The 14,044-nt window shown below is 47.6% G+C and overlaps 1 protein-coding gene across 6 annotated transcripts in view; it reads left to right on the top strand.

Annotated features, from left to right (window-relative positions):
• Window positions 1-1,013: 1,013 nt before the first annotated feature.
• WDFY4 (WDFY family member 4) overlaps window positions 1,014-14,044 on the top strand; it is a 280,103-nt gene continuing 267,072 nt past the window's right edge. The window contains exons 1-2 of one of the 6 annotated variants that reach the window (XM_027098510.1): window positions 1,014-1,137; window positions 1,478-1,712. The gene's annotated coding sequence lies outside the window, so the exon portion shown is untranslated. Of the gene's footprint in view, window positions 1,138-1,217; window positions 1,713-9,536; window positions 9,553-14,044 lie in introns of those variants that run through there. The other 5 variants (XM_027098511.1, XM_027098514.1, XM_027098509.1 and 2 more) reach the window with 5 other exon arrangements.

The raw sequence follows: 14,044 nt of genomic DNA on the forward strand, positions 1-14,044 counted from the left end.
TACTGTTGGGGAGTGGGTGTGGGGTCAACGTGGGCATGTGACGAGGTCTTAAGCTGAACAGGTCTCCTAGGTTGACTGCTATCTACTGGCAAGTTTGCACTGGCAAGAGTTGAGATATTACTACGAATGTTTTCATCCTTTGAATCAGTCTCAGAGCCTTTTGCCTCCCATAAAAGATGATGGTGCTTCTCACTTATAGTTACTCATAAACAGTCAGTTGGTCGCACGCTAGAAACAGGTGCTGAGCTAGCTTTAAGGACCAGGTGTTTGTGCTAACCACTGCTCTTGCTCGTGTGGCACAGGGAGATACTGTGTTTGAGTGGACATGCTGGCTGGTCCTACATGGATGATGCTGTGCAGAGAGGATATGAAATGATTCAACCTAATAAGCCCAAAGGAGCAAGAATCTTGATGCTGAATTCCAGAGAACTTCATTCTGTTACTTAAACTTTTCTTTCATCATCACTTTAATGTTACCCACTGATCTTAAGGGACTCCTTTCTCTTTTTTTTTGTTGTTATTGCTTTTTTTTCCTTTTTTAAATTGAAGTATAGTTGATTTACAATATCGTGTTAGTTTCAGATGTACAGCACAGCAATTCATTTATATATATACACATATATGTATACACATATATAGAGACATATATCTTCTTTTTCAGATTCTTTTCCCTTATAGCTTATCACAAAGTATCGAGTATAGTTCCCTGTGCTTTACCAGAGGCTCAGAGAGGAGAGGTGAAGCCAAGGAAAGGAGGAAAGTCCAGCCAGATAGTCCAGGGCTGAGTGAACTCTGCGTCCACTCTTACTAGTTTTCCCTCTTTGCCCTTAGCCCCACCCAGCACTGCTTGACCATACTGCCCTAAGCGGCTTTTCTACAGGGCCCGGGTCACCCACCAGAACTCAGGCAGCTCTGCTGATGGCTGGGAAGTGGGCAGAATCAGGCATCTGTCGACTCTCCACTTCTGCTTTCTCCAGGAAATGAGCAGAAACCCAGCTCAAGTGATTCATAGTGAAACATCGTTAAAGACTGAAGATTCTGGGCTCGATTCTCTTCCCCTAAGCCTGAGGGGCTGTGGCTGGTTATGGGGGCGCCCATGCCATCTGACGTCTCTAGGCCCTGACGGACATACTCCAGGTAGGTCACCTTGCTCTTGGCCACGCTAGGTCAGCCCAGAGGTGGGCATGGGGGTCCTGTCTTCCAGGGCAGGCTGATTGGCCGCCTCCTGGAAAGCTGAGCATGGGAGCACATGTGACCACCAGTGCCTGATCTGGGTTTGTGCGTGTGGGAGAGGAGGTAAGCTGAGGAGCAGGAAGTATGTGCAGGGCAGGTGGCACATGTGCTCAGGGCCACTCTGATGTCTGGGTCTGCTGGGGTATCCCACTCTTGGGGTGTCTCAGTGTCGGGGTGTTTGTCACTGTTGGGCTTTGCTGAGCCAGGCCAGGCTCTGGCACTGTTCCTCATCCTCCTACTTCAGGTCAAGCCCTTTCTCATGGTTCTGTTAAGGAAGGTGACCTGCCACACCTAGGAGAGGCTGGACACGGGCCCGTGTCTGCCAACTGTCCAGGGGTGGAGAGAGGGGCTGGCCGTGAGACTCCCCTGCCCACCCCCCACGTGGGCCTCTGAAGGGTCCCAAACAGAAGGGAGCACTTCAGACTGGTCACCAAGAGATCTGGCTCCTTCCTGGCCCTGTGGTCACTGCTGGGCATCTGGTAAGTAGGTACCCCTTGGGGCCATCCTTTCCTCGTCCGAATTACTACATCAAACCTTAGCAACATCAATATTTTTGAATTAGCAGGCCCACTGGTTTCAAGAATTAGCTCTTTTCTCCCTGCCTAATATTGCACCTTATGGAACACAGAACCAATCCTTCGTCCCAACCTCTCTGAAGCATGAGGAGCTAATCTGGTAACTAAGGAGTTCATGTGTTACCTTTTCCATGGAAAGTTTCAATTTTAATATGATTTTCTGCATAGTCATCCATTTAATTGTTCAACAAACATTTATTAAGAGCCACTTCCTGCCAGGCACTGCTAAAGACAGCCGGGTCAGTGGTCAGGGGAGGGTGGCGCCCAGTGCCACAGGCTCCAGTGGGGTGGAGAGCAGAGGGTAAGGAGTAGGGGTCAGGAAGCCCGGGAGAGCACATGTCTTCTGAGTGGAGGCCTGAAGGAAGGGAGGGCCTGAGCCATGTGCGTTTCTGAGAAGCTTTCTTGGCAGGGGGAACTGAGAGGGTCAAGGTGCAGAGGAGGAGGCCTGGTGGAGACCAGGGTGGCAGACAAGGCTGAGGAGTGTGCCAGGTGACCTGGCCAGAGAGGGCTGGGGTTGAGTCAGGTCAGGGAGGGCCTTCCTGTCTAGTGTGAGGACCTGGGCTGTAGTCCGCCAGACTTGGGAAGTTTTGAAATATTGAGTAGATAGAGAAGAAAATTTAGAAAAAACGTATAGGGTATAAGGAATAAAAATTGCATAAGCCCTGTGTGCTGTCACCTCAGTGTTGTTTTAAAGATCGTCAGCATCTTTGAAGTCATCTGTGTGCTCATCCTGCTCTGTCTCTTCAGAGCTGTTGATATGAATTTTGGGTTTACTGTTCTTTTGCCTTTCCTTATAGTTCAACCTTGTATATTTAAATTGCTAAATATGTTATTTGGTTTTGCATGGTTTTGACCTTTGTAAATAGCAATTAAATATTCTTTTAAGACTTGCTGAATTGCCTCAAAATTGTTTCTGATATTCCTTCATATTGTTGCATGTGCCTCTAATTCATTCACGTTTATTGCTGGATAGTATTCTGTTATCCATGAATATACCTCAGTATACTCTCCCAATATACTGCCAGTGGGCACTTGGGATATTTCTAGGTTTTGTTTTGTTTTGTTTTCCTATTATGAGCTGCTAGGTGCTGTTAGCACTTGTAAGTGCTAGTGGGGCTCTCCTTGCACATATATCCTGGGGCGTGTGTGCAAGAATTCCCTAGGGTGTATATATCCTCGAAGTAGAATTGGTAGGTAGTAGGGTATATAAATCTTCAGGCTTATTGGATGATATCAAAACTTTTTCCAAGCCAATCGTACCACGTTACCCACTCATCAGCAATATGTAAAAGTTTCCCTTGCTCTACCTCTTCACCAACATTTGATCTTGTTAGAGTTTTATACCAACTCAGTGCAAATGAAAAGCCATCTATGTTTTGAATTTGTAGTTTTTGAATTACTAAGGTTGGGCATCTGTTTATATGCTTATTGGTCACTCTAAATTCTTTTTCCTCTTCAAATCTTTTTCTCTATGGGGCATCTGTCTTTTATCCTATTGGTTTTCTGTAATTCGGCACATATTCAGATGTTAATTCTTTGTTTTTTATGTATGTTATAAATACTTTTCTCTTATTTGTGCCTTGTCTCCTTATGTTATTTGTGATTTCTATTAATGATTGAATTTCTCAGTTTCAAACAAGCTTAATTTACCCATATGTTCTCTTATGATATACACTTGTGTATTGTCTAAGAGATTCTCCTCCACTATAAAGTCATAAAATTATTCTCTTACATTATTAAATTTTAAAAAATAATTTTGCCCTTCATATTTAGTCTTTAATCCTACTTAGTGATGATTTTCCTATATGGTGTGAGGTAGCAGGTTATGTTTTATTTTATTTTGTTCTTTCCATATGGATAACCAAGAGTCTTAGCTCCACAAATCAAAAAGGCCATTCTTTAGCCACTAATCTACAACTCTGTTGTAAATCTGTTTAGTGGGTCTGTTCCTTGGCTCTCTTCTGTCAATGTGTTTCTCCCTTTGCCAACACTAAATAATATTATTAACTAGAGGCTTATAATAAATGTTGGTATCTGGAAAGAGTCTCCTCATTTTTTTCTTCTTCTTTCATTCTGGCTTGACATCCTTGGTTCCTTCTTACTTAATATGGATTTTAGAATCAGCTTATCAGGTTCAACAAAACAGGTATGTTCAGATTTTATTAGAAATATGATTTGAAGAGAAGTGATATCTTTAGGAACATGACTCTGCCAATTCACGAACATTGTTTGTTTCCTTATTTATTTAGGTCTTCATTAAAATATCTAAATAAAATTTTATAATTTTCTTTATAAAATTAGTGTACACTTTGCCTAGATTTATTCTTAAACGGTTTATTTTTATATCATTGCCACTGTTTTTAAAAATACGTTTTTTTGACTCTTGCTGACATATGCTCCCATTTTAAAGAAAAATCACTTTCTATGGGTATCAAAGGGAGAAGAAAGACTAGCAGTTAAGAGGCTGTTGTAATAATCCAGGCTGTAGGTGATGGTGGCTGGCCCCAAATTGATAGTAACAGAAATAATGAGAGGTGGTCAGAGTGGTGAGATTCTAGATATGTTTGAGAGGGATTTGACAGTGTTGCAAGCGTTGGGTGTGGGAGAGAGAAATTTAAGATGATTCCAGAGCAACACAGAGACTGGAACTGTCATTTACTCAGCTGGGTCAAGGGTGGAAGGAACTTATTTGCAAGGTGGTGATTATTCCAGAATATCGATGTGGACATATGTAAAGGTGGAGATGCCTGTTAGACATCAAGCGGAGGAATGAATTCCTGGCACGCCCCCCCAGGTGGCCTTCATGGTAGAAAAGCAAGGCAGCGTGGCCACTTGGGGGAGGGGGTGTTGTTACACAAAACAAACCGAAACGTCGGAGTTTGGCGCAGAGAAAGGTTCATCAATCGAGGAGGCGCCGACTCAGAGGCAGGAGGCCTAAGCTCGTCTCAAATCTGTCTTGCTGCTGGCTGGGGCACAAGGTTTTTAAAGGCGAAAACAGTAAAAGGGATAGGGTCGTAGCATATGTGATCAGTTCATGGACCTTCTTCTGATCACTTGGTGGTACGGTAACGGTGATGTTTTGGGAATCTCAATCATCAACCTTCTGGTTCCAACCAGTCTGGGGTCTACGTGCTTGTGCTCAGCGTGTAGTCACCATCCTCTACCTGGGTGGGGGTCTTAGTTTCTACAGAACAACTCAAAGATAAGCATCAGATGGTTATCTATTTCCCTTCAGGAGGAACTAGGAGTCCTGTGACTCTCCTGTCCTAATCATTAACTGCTTGAGTCTGCTCTTTGGAACACGGACTAAAGCTTTTTTTCCCCCTATAAGTAAGAAATGGGGGGCATGGAGGGTCTTTTTCACCCGGGAGGGCCCCTTAGGGTCATGCTCAGTTTCAATTTCCCCTTTCATTTGTTACTCTTCAATCCTGAGGGGAACAGGTGCTGGACAAGATCTTTCTTATTCTCTTTCGAATGAAGTTTTGGATAGAGGGGTTAAAATTCAGCAGAGGAACTCGATTTTACTGGGACTTGGTTTCAGGAGTGGAGATATTTTGTGCAGAAGGGGAAGCAGGAAGATGAGCTCCTCAGAGGTCCTTGAACCACACTGTAGAGTTCACACCCATTTTATTTATAACTAGGGCCTTGCTTTGGTTGTCTCCCTCCAAGGGCTTCAAACCATCAAAATGCACCTGCATTTTGCATGGGAAATGATGTCTCCAGGCAACATTTCTAAGCCCTCTGCACACCTGTTAAACACTTAAGTCTCAAAGTCCAGATCTGCGTTATCCAATACAATAGCTTATAGCCATCCCTGAAAAGTGGCCAGTCTGAACTGAGATGTGCTGTAAGTTGTAAAATGCACCTCGGATTTCAAAGATATTACAAACAAACAACAAAAGAAATATAAACTATCTTATCTCATTAATACTTGAAAATATTGATTACATATTAAAATAATATTTTGATATATTGGCTTAAATAAAATATATTTTAAAATATATTTAAACAGATAGATTTACCTAATTTAACCTATTTATTCTTACTTTCTAAATGTGGCTGCCCCCAAATTTAAAATTACACACGTGGCTTGAATTTGTGGCTAGTTTTATATTTCTGCTGGGAAGCACCCTTCAGAGAAATGATGCTTCTTGTTCCATGGCTAAGGCTTTTGTGAGGAACGTGGTTCAAGAAGGATGGGAAGTTAGAGAAGTGAAAAGTCACTTGTCCTACATAATTCCAAGAAGAAAGAAAGGATGGAGGATAAGAAGAATGGATATAGTGCTTACAACAAGCTGTACACTAGATAGGGCACTGGTATTTGCAATCTCATTTGATCCCCACAGTGAGATCAGTTTCATCACTCTCACTTTACAGATGAGAAAATGGAGGCTCAGACAGGTAAGGTCCTTTGCCCTCAGACAGTAAGTGCTTCATCTGGGATTCGAGCCTGGTTCCACCTGATAAGTCTGCATGCTTTGCATTAGGAACAGTACCACTGAAAAGCTGACGGAACACTTCTGGAGAGATGTAGTCAACATTTGGCAGGAGTGTGAAAACTGCTCTTCCCTTTTGGCCAATGGTTAATCCTTTTTTTGAGAATTCATCTTCATAGATAATTCACAGCAAACAAACAGATTGCATGGGGATCCTTTCTCCCAGCATTGCCCATAACAGCAGTGGAGATGCCCAGAGCATCCCATTAATAGGGAGTAAGAGAGTCAATTATGGGGATTCGACCAAGAGGATGCTTCTTGGTCATTAAATCTGATAATTTAAGGAAAAGAGCAACGTAGAATGCGTTTGTGGTATGATGATGGATGATTAATGCATTAAAACTTTGTACATCAATTACAAATAAAATATACTTGGATGTGAAAAGTAGTATGCAAAAAAAAAAAAGGGCAGGAAACACTTGTTGATTTTTGTATTTTCAATAATAAGAAAATTGCCAAGCAGCACTCCAATATCAGATTTTTAAAAGATATACACAAAATATAAAGAGTTATACAGTCAAAGATGAAAAAAGATATGCACACATGAAGAAATTGTGTTATAGAGTGGTCAGAGCATATCGCGAGTTAATGATGTTGAAACCTACAGTGAGCCCCCAGAGATTTCACTCCTCCCAGGAATTTGGAGGGTGAGGAATAGGATGGGGGAGTCTCAGCATCTGGAGACCTTCATACAGAGACATAGCCTCTGCCCACACTCTCCACCCTACTTCCACCCTGCATCCCTCACAGTGGCACAAAACCATCTGCGGTTCAGCCTCACCTCTCTGTCTCTTTGCATGCCCCTCCCCCTGGAGCAATTCTCTCTAGCCCATCCACAATCTTTCTTCACCTCCCCTCAGGCTCCCTCTCCAAAGTCCCTGCTTCTGTGAACCCTCTCTTACTATCTCCCACCCTCACCCCACTCCACCTCATCCTCAATTACCAGCTCCTTCCTCCCTCTTCCCTCTGCTCCTTCCCCTTAGTGCTGGATTCCTGCTCCAAAGGTTGTATTTCAGGCATTGCGTTACAGCATCCTTTTTCCTGCCTCCTGTCCCCTGCAGGCTGTGAGTGCCTGAGGGCAGGGCTGGGCCCTCTGGGCAGGCTCAGCATCTACCAGAGGGTCTCTGTACGCCATCTGTGACACTCCCTGCTAAGAGCCCCACAGGGACTCCCAGGATACTGCATGGGATGAGGGCCATGTCCATTACTGGCATTCATGGGCCTTTCCCAACACACATCCTCACGCCATCCCTGCTCCCTGTGCTCCGGCCTTGAATCCCACCTTTGTCTCTGAACATACATGCTACCTGGACTGTTCGTCTGCTTTGCTTTGGGGACACCTCCTCCTCATCTCCCAGTGCCCATCCTGGGTGCAGTCTTTTCTGAGAAGCCCTTCCAGACCACCACTCCCCTTTCTGGGCTGGGCCATGAGCCTTCTCTGTGCCCCACAGCCAGGCACCTCCATGCCCAGCACCTACCCCACTGTGTCTGTTTCCTCAAGTCCAGGGTGTGGATCAGGGGCAATTCTGCTCCTTACATGTTTAATAATCAAATGGCCACAACACAGAGAAAGCTGAGTAAAGCCGCAGCTCTGGCGGCTAGCCTGGAGGGTGAGTGATTAACGCTGGGTGTGCTGCTGGTGTCAGCCCAGGAGTGACTGGCCAGCGACTGCCCACCTTGTGCCGGGGCTAATGAACGCTGGACCCCATGGCTCCCAGAGAGCAGCTCTTTCCTGGGGGGATGGCGAAACCACAGGGTCCTGCTCTGGGCCTGCTTGCCTGTAATGTGAGGGGGCCATGGCAGGCCTTGTGCTAAACATCTCACAGCCAGGGGTCAGCAACAACTCTGCAAGGCCAGCCAGGGAACCCCTGTAGAGCTGCTGGCAGTAAGAGTTTCCAGCTAGTACCTGAGGTGCCCCTGAGGTCTGTTTTTACCACTGTTGACCACTGTGTCAAGCCAGCCTGCAGTGGTAAAAGAGGGTGGGGGGCTTTGGAGTCAGAAAAGTCTGCATCTGACCTTGATTCTGACACATCAGCAGTTTGATTTCAGATAAGTTACCTATTTTCTCTGAATCTCAGTTTCTCTGAGTCTTGCTTTCCCCGTCTGTATAATGGGCATAATAATACCTACGTTACAAGTTTTCTACGATTAGAGAACACCGATGGCCTGTTAGTGATGCTCATTCCATTATGGCCATTCTTACTTAGGAATCATTTCTTTACGTTCCAGTGGAGGCCAAGCCACGGATTAACTCCCTCGCTGGGAGGCTCCTGATTATGGGAGCTGGGCTGCATGTTACCTGTGCTGTCACCAGCCCATGTCTTTTGTGACAGTGGTAGCTCAGTTGCAGCTAAGCTTTGAGGGTCTGGCCAGGGGAACTGCTCCCTGGCCATTTTTGGCAATGTGGAAGTCGGTACACATACCGAGATATAAAACTGGGTCCCTTCCCCAGGACACCGTGAGTTCCTATATTTTGTTGCTGTTGCAAAAACCACAGAGGTGTGTGCCAGCCAGGAGTGCACGGACTGAAATCAGAAAAAGGAAGTGAGGAGGGCCGTGGGAGGTGTTGCCCCACCTGCCTGGTTCCCGCTGGTCAAGTCCCCATCTTAGTCTTCAGGGGAATTCCTGAACTTCTGGAAACAACCTGAGCTGCCTCCTTTTCCTCTTGGGTCATTTGAGGCAGGATGTAGGGCCCTGGCCTCTGCTGTTCTCTGCCTGCCGGCACTCTGAGCCCTCGGCTGATGTAAGAGGTGGTGTCACTTGCTAACTGGAGGGGCTTGGGGCTGCACCAAGGTGATCGCTGGTCCTTGCCCTAGAGCTGGGTGTCAAGGCTCTCAGGGCACCTCTGGCTCTGCTCACCCCTCCACCCTCCCAGCCATTGTCTGCAGAGCTTCTATTTTCCCACCTGCCCCTCCTGCGGAGTCCCGCTGCACAGGCTCTTGTTTTCGCCCTGGAGCCTCGCTCCTGGGGACAGCATTCCTGCTCCTGGTTTCTATCTTTATATTTGAGATGACCAAATCCTTGCTTCCAGTCCTGTCTCCATGCACTCCTGGGCCCACACCTCTTAAGGCCTCAGTTTGGTCCACTCAGTGTGCTATTGTCCTTTCAAACCAGCTCCTTGTGAAAAACCCGAGATTGGACAGACTCAGTGGACAGGCCAGCAGGGACGTGATGCAGAAGAGAAGCCAAGGACTCCAGAACACATCCACAGAGGGCCTTGCGGGCTGACATTCCCTCAGGAAGTGCAGGTAGATTTCAAGAGCCTCGAGGCAGCAATATGCACAATGGGGTAGGGTGGGAGGGGGCACGTACAGTGGCTGAAGGTGCCACTGTGAGGCCCTGGACGTGGCCTCACATATATTCACATGCTTAATTCTTCCCACAACCTTGCGAGGAAGATTTTGTTCCCATTTTACAGCTGCAGACACTGAGGCTCTGAGAGCCTAAGTCAATAAGACTGCAGGTTAGAAAGAGAGCTAGGATTTGAAACAGATCTGTCTGATGCTGCTCTGGGTCAGCCTGCCCTGGGTGGGGAGGGGTTGAGACAGGTCTAGCCAAGTAGTCTAGGCTCAGGGTTGTGGTGTTATCTTACTATCAAGGCCAGAGGCTGCCACACATCCTAGACTCATAGGGCCCATTTCCAGATGCGCTGAGCTGGCCTGCTGGTGAGCTTGGCACTCTTGGGACCTGCCCAGCTCACAGTTTACCCAGGGCCTGCTGTCTGGCCTTCAGACCACAGGGTTTCCTGGGAAGCAGGAGAGACCTAAAGTTAGTCCCTCACTCTCTCCCTAACCAGGACCGTGACGCTGGATGAGCCACCCACCTCTCAGTTCTCTAGGCGTCGCACACTCTGGGATTCTTTAGCAAGGCACCCTTCCGGGGACTTCCAACATCTTCCCAGGCCCCCACCTCTCCTGGGGACACACAGGCATCACCTGGGGCCTTGCAGAAAACATGCCTGCTTGGGGCCCACCCAGACCAATTAAGTGGTAATCTCTGGGGACCAAGGTGTGCAGCCAGGGCTGGTGAGGATGGCTCTATTTCTAAACTCAAGTGGATTCTTCATCTCTTTGGATTATCTCAGAGGTCCCTTGGCCTCCTTGTTTCCAAGGTGATCCTTCTAACTGCAGTGCTCGTCACCTACGTGTGGGGTGTGCGTCAGGCCCCCGGCTTGTCTTTCCCTGTTCTACGCCTGGCTTATGTCAGCCAGGAATAACCTTTCTAGATCTGTGCTTATCACATTGTTCTCCTTTTCCAGACTTTCAAGATCTCGCCATTATCTAGAGCCCCACGTCTAGCTGTGTCGGCCTATGTGACTCGGCTATAGTGTGACTTCTCATCACGCCTGCACTCAGCCCTCCCCTGTCTGGAGAGTCTGTCTGCTCTCACTGAGCCGGGTGCTGTTCAGGGTCCTCATCTAGCTCTTTAGTCTGGTTTGTGCAGATCAGGTTGGGATGTTAGTGAAACCCCCTCTGAGCAGCAGCCCCAGTAGAAGGAGCAGGGGAGGCAGGGGGACGCTTCACACCGGCATGTTACTGACGACTTCTTTGTCTCGGGACCCATCGTCCACAGTTTCACGCCCACTTTTTCTTCAATGTGTTCTCAGATGCAGAGACAGATAGGAGGGTGCATCTTTTATCCACAACCCCAAGTACGGCTACTCCTGTGCCACGTGCTCCTAAGAAGGTGCAGGCTAACGTGTGCCTGTTGCACGGAGCCACTCAAGCAATGAGGGTGGAATTCAAAGTACGTGGGAAAGGCTGGCTGGTGGAGGGCTCTGCCGGGCTTTTTCCAACATTGCCATGCTGCTAAGCTCAGAAGCGGGGCAGAGGTCTCTCCTGTGCCTCGGCTGTTCAGGAGCTAGATGCAGACCCAGTGGGCACGCCCAGGCTGCAGAGAGCTCCTCCTGCGGTCCTGACACAGGCTCTGCTGTTTCTCCTCTTGCCCCTCCACAGACAGCAAGGGTCGTTTCCACCTTTTTGCTCTTGTAACTAATCATGCTCGTGGGTAGACAAGCATTTTGGACTCTTTCGTGAGGGGTAGCCTTTTACTTTTTATAATTGAGCATCTTGTCTATTATTTCAGCCAATTTGACCCAATGATCATTTAATAAATACAGTCGATGCTTGAAAAACATGGGTTTGAACTGTGTGGGTCCACTCATACGTGGATTTTTTCAGTGTAAATACTACACCATCTACGGTTAGTTGGATCCACGATGCTGAACCATGGATGTGGGGGGCCGAATATAAGTTACACGGGGATTTTCCCCACGTTAGTCAAGGGTCAACCGTATAGTATTTTTAATTGGATGGAAAAGTGGATGGGAACTTGGGGTGCAGCCTCCACCCTTGACCAACATGGAGACTGAGGCCTGGGAGGGCCTCCAAGGGAGCCCCTATCTGAGTGTGGCTTCTGTTCACAGGAGATTTGATCCTGGCCCCAACCAGTGACCTTCCGAGGAAGGAGGGGGTGAGCTTAAGGAGGAGCACGTTGGCTTTGCAGTCAGACACACAACGTGCGTCGTGGCCACGTGCGCAAGTGACTGACCCTCTCTGAGCCTAGCTTTCAGCACCTGTAAGATACTGCCCCTGTTTGTTTGCGCCCTCACGGGGTGTTGTGTGAAGATAAGGTGAGATGATACAGAGATCAGGATGCAGAGCCATAGGAAAGTAAGCTTTCAGCAAGTGGAGTTATTATACAATTAAACACGTGGGTGTAACCCTTTTGTGCTGGATAGAAACAGGTGAAGGGACTAAACCCTTAGCCTCTAGCTTCTCTACTGGTGCTCTTTCCACCTCAGCATGTTTTTTATGTCAGGTTGATTGACATGTGACTTACAGACAGAATATTTTACCCTTCTTAGCGTGCCCTTCGGACACACGTACACAGTTGTGTGACCACCACCACGCTCAAGATAGAGAACATTTCTACCACCCCTTTGCCCTTTGGAGCCACCCTCCTACCTGAAATCCCTGGCAACCACCGATCTATGTTCTGTCCCTATAATTTTGCCTTTTCCAGAATGTCATGTAAATGGGGTAAGGCGGTACGTAGCCTTTTGAGACTGGCTCCCGTCACTCGGCATAAGGGCCTCGAGACCCATCCGGGCTGCTGTGGTCAGTAGTGTGCTCCTTTTCACTGCAGAGAAGCGTCCCAGTGGATGGAGATGCCTGTTTCTTGTTTCATTCACGCCTTGACAGATATTTGGGTTGTTTCCAGGTTTGGGCAGCTGTGAATAGATCTACTATAAACATTCATGTATAGGTTTTTATACGAACATTAAGTTTTTACTTCTCTAGGGTAAATACCCAGGAAGGTAATGGTTGGGTATACGTTTCACTTCCTCAGAAGTTGCCAAACTGTCCTCCCAAGCGGCCGTACCGCTTGCATTCACAGCAGCGAGAGTGACAGTGTGGTTGCTACGCATCCTTGTTAGCACTTACGGATTTTGTTTGTTTTTAAAAGACACTCTGATAGGTGTGTCCTGGTATCTCAGTGTGGCTTTAATCTACATTTCTCTACTGCTAATGTTCTTGTCCCCTCCGTGCTTCTGATTAACTGCAGTAGGCTGTGGAGTGAACAGAGCATCCACATCATTGCAACTTCCGCCCACCCCTCCCCCTTTTCACTTGCTTTTTTTAAACTTTTAACTTGCAAGCTCTCTTGTTAGTGTGTAACGGTGGGGAAGAAGGAAGCAAGGCCGAGCCCCACCTTGTACAACGTTTTTGGAAGAAGATCGGTTTGTTATTTTTTTTCTGAGAGAACTGACACAGGAGAAGAGCATTGGATCTGCTGACATACAGCGAGGAACTGACTTTTGAATGGAAAGGAAAACAGGTCATTTACGGCCATACATGGGAAGTTGCTCTTCTGTTCCGTATCATCTGGTTTAGAGGCTCCCCCAGCTCCTGGGCCTGGGGACCATGCCTGTGATACAGATGGCAAATAGGTATGCCTCTGCGCTGGGCGTGTACAATCCAGAAAGGGTGACCGTCATATACGCAGGCAAGAAAAGGGGGGGGCTTCAATCTTGAATTTTATCATAGCGACTCTTTGTCACTCGGTCTGAGCTTCCCCACAGAATGCACTGAGTCCCAGGTTTCCTCTGACCTGCCCCGTTGGAGGGTGGCTCCACACAACTTCTTGCTCCGTTTCCTCCGGAATAGCTTCCTTGCATCTTAGCCCCAAGGGCTGCTAAATCACATCTCATATCCTGAGACTTTTACCCATTGGCAGATCGCCCCACAGGAAGTCAGGGATGAGACGGTCGATCAAATGTGGGTTTAGTGCCCGAACATCAGTAACGCAGCTGATTCTTCAGGCTCCAGATGTCGCCCTCCAGGGCAGCAGCTGTGAGCGGATGGCCTGGATGTTCTGCTTCTGAGATATTACAAAGCAGAGTCTGGACGATGCTATGGACCTGTGCAGGATAGGTGGGCTGGGAGAGAGGATGGGCAGTGATCCCCAACCCCGGGGGCCCGCATGGCCACTTCCAGCCCCAGTGTCCCAGAGGTCATAGGGAATCCCTCTTCTCAGGTCCCTGCAGACTTGTCACCTGGCTCCCAGCGCACAGTGCACAGACAGGGGAGCACCTGGTCCGCACCCCTCACCACACACAACCCACAGGCTCTCAGTCCACTCAGGCACCTCTCCAGCCATTCTGCACTGACTCACTGGCCTGCATCTCTTCTGTGGTCAGTGTGTAAAGCCCAGAGGGTGGAACTGAGATCACCAGGG

Source organism: Aethalodelphis obliquidens, unplaced genomic scaffold (assembly GCF_003676395.1).
Source record: "Aethalodelphis obliquidens isolate GAN/ISIS:26980383/991018 unplaced genomic scaffold, ASM367639v1 scaffold124, whole genome shotgun sequence".
NCBI classification, from domain to species: domain Eukaryota; kingdom Metazoa; phylum Chordata; class Mammalia; order Artiodactyla; family Delphinidae; genus Aethalodelphis; species Aethalodelphis obliquidens.